The sequence below is a fragment of the Juglans regia genome, chromosome 2 (genome assembly GCF_001411555.2).
Source record: "Juglans regia cultivar Chandler chromosome 2, Walnut 2.0, whole genome shotgun sequence".
Lineage (NCBI taxonomy): Eukaryota > Viridiplantae > Streptophyta > Magnoliopsida > Fagales > Juglandaceae > Juglans > Juglans regia.
In genome coordinates, this window is record NC_049902.1 from 6,131,201 (window position 1) to 6,134,134 (window position 2,934).

The 2,934-nt window shown below is 34.5% G+C and overlaps 1 long non-coding RNA gene across 1 annotated transcript; it reads left to right on the plus strand.

Annotated features, from left to right (window-relative positions):
- The first annotated feature begins 1,198 nt into the window (after positions 1 to 1,198).
- On the plus strand, positions 1,199 to 2,697 carry LOC108995449. Its single transcript, XR_001996856.2, has 3 exons — positions 1,199 to 1,242; positions 1,473 to 1,601; positions 2,424 to 2,697. It is a non-coding gene; the product is annotated as an uncharacterized LOC108995449 (long non-coding RNA).
- Positions 2,698 to 2,934: the final 237 nt, after the last annotated feature.

Genomic DNA, 2,934 nt, shown 5'->3' on the forward strand with positions numbered 1-2,934 from the left:
GCATGTTCACGCTATAGTAGCTAGGTCCTCCTACTAATTAATCACGGATTTCAATTCTAATTTGGACGCCATTGATATCTTCATAATATATATTAGAATGATCGTGTATGTATATGCTGGAACACATGGGTCCGTTTGTTCTCCAACGTTACTGCATTTCCACACTAGAATGTTTGGAACCATAATACTTTAAAGGCTTTGATTTTTTCCCAGAGGCTTTGATTTTTTTCCTTCTCATCTCCCTCCTTAAATGGAAAAAACAGGCAGACAATGATGAAAATGATATAGCTTTAAGCTCCTAATTGATCTCTTGAAATATCCATCTTCTTGAAAATGATATAGCATTAAGCTCCTGATTATCTGATATTATTGTTAATCATGCTTCCAACTGGGATTTTTTTAAGACATTGTAACTTGTCTTTTTACTCTAAATTATGTTATTTATGGCTCTGTTTTAGTACCCTTTAAACTTTAAAGTACATATTCCTTGAGCAAATTTAGTTCACATAGTCAGATAGCACTGGGGGATAGAAAATAGAAAGATAAGTTAGTCGGAATTGAGAATTGCTTTTTTGGTCCAAATAAAGAGTTCTTTCCTTTGGACTAAAATACGTTTCTTTAAATGAAACTAATACATGCATAGGGCTGGGCTGGCAGAGAGTCCCATATTCACAAAAATGGTTAAAAGCTAAGTTTTAGATTAAAAGAAAGATGTTATAAGGATGTATTTAATGAAGGATGCCACCAGCCTTGAAATTAAGGTTTGGATTTCTTGAATGTTTTTGTGTTACTATGTAGTTAGTGAAATCAATGATGAAATGAAAGTTAAAACAAAATGATTTAAATGAAACAAAAGAATGTATGCATGAAGACATAAATGAGGGACCAAATGAATGTTATGAAGTTTTGGTACCAAATAAATTGGTAGATTGCAACAACGGGATGACTCACAAGGTGATTCATTTGGTGTCAATAAGTGGGCTTGCAATAATAGTATCACAATTTTGATTGGTTTTGTTGATTTTTTTTTTAATGCTAACATAATTTTATGTTCTTTTTTCAGTTTTTTTAATTTGTCAACTTTAATTGTCTTTCATCTACAGGATAGACTAAGTAAGGGTTCCTCAGGCAAGAGTCGAGATGAAATATATTTGAAGCTACGCACAAGTATAGGGTCGTCCATAATCAATAGTCTTTCATCATGAGTGTATCAAAATTCTTCTTGGGAATAAAGTCGATAGGGTGATTTGTATGTTCACACTATATTTTCTTGGGGTAGACAGACACAATTAAATATGTGATTAGACGTTTAGTGCCCATATATTTACCATTCAATTTTTTTTTTTAATGATAATCTTTATATTCAAGAATAGATATAGGCTTCATTTTCCCTTAATTTCCTGCCATGTGGTGTTATGTGCGTTCGAGCAGTTGGGATTTATTGTTTTCTTATAGCGTGAAACATATTCCAGGAGAATGAGAGGGCTGTAACGAGAGAAGAGGGGTTGGCTCTTGCTCAGGGACATAAATGTTTGTTTCTTGAATGTAGTGCTAAAACTAAAGAGAATGTCCACCAATGCTTTAAAGATCTTACATTAAAGGTATCCTATTTCAACAAAGCTTGCATTTTTTAACTGTCATCTCATATCAGCAATGTGTCTCATTGACCCGTTAGACTTGTCCTTATGTTCCTTTTATTTTTATTGGAGGGCAAACTGTTTGATTGATGATAATTGATTCGTCCTCATGTTCCATTTATTTTCACTGATGGTGGTTGATTTAGACCTGCCAGCCTATGTATTATGATAATAGTAGAATGAAGCTGTTCAGTGAAAGAAAAAAGAGTAGTTAGGTCCATTATATGTTCTTGCTTCCCCAGTGCAAGAGTTGTAAAGAAATACTAGCTTAGAACTTGATTGCTTACAACCTGAAAGACTTCTAGTTCTTACTGAAGAAAAATGCACCTAAGTTATTTGTGTAAGTTGGTTAAGTTGGCAAGATAAGTATTCTCCGCTGGATCATGGAAGTCTTGAGCCTTAAATGTCTCACCAGTCTGGTTTGACCTCTAAACATCAGGCATTGCTCTGATGCAGTTGAGTAAAGAAAATATTACGACTGGTCCGGCCTATGATGCTAAGAAAAGCATTTGGCCCTTAACAACATGCCATTTTATACTAAAGATGTCAGCTTGGTTTCTGCTGAGGTCGGAGGTTGTATTGCCCTGTTCTCTAATTTAAAAAGAAATAGGCTCACGAAGATGAAAAATGAAACATTATGTGATTTTACGGCTGCAATGGCATTAGCAGAATCTATTCATCATCTTTTTTCAATTTGTTTTGTTGGCTATAAATATTTGTACCATTCACCAGACAATGTAAATCATGTTTCATGGCACGTAGTTAAACCAGTTTAGTTGATTACAGATACTTGAGGTTCCGAATTTTTTGGAAAATGGATCCACAGTAGTGAAGAAACAGATTTTAGAACAGAAGCAGGTAGACCCAACTCCTCGTAGTGGTGGATGCTCCTCCTGATGTAAATGATGCAGGTACTATACCACAACTAGAACTCGCCACAACAAAACCGAAGACCTCAAGAAGTGGTTGAAATGGCAATTGGACAACCTGCATAATCTCAGACACATTCACCATCAGATGAACAAGCTTTTTTCCAAGCCATTTTCTCAAATATATAGTAGTTATGATAATTTTTTGGAGTGTGAATGACATCTTGTTTAGTTCATGTAAATATGTGGATGTGTTGATCTTTTCTACTTGATGCTGTTAGGCTTAGCTTGACATTGGTTTCATTGTAAACAGGTAAAAGAAATAATACGTGGGTCATGTAGTGAATAATCGCTGTGTATCCAAAACTTGGATGTGTGATATATTTTCTCTATACTGTTTTGTGCATTTTTTTTTTATTTTGTGAAAC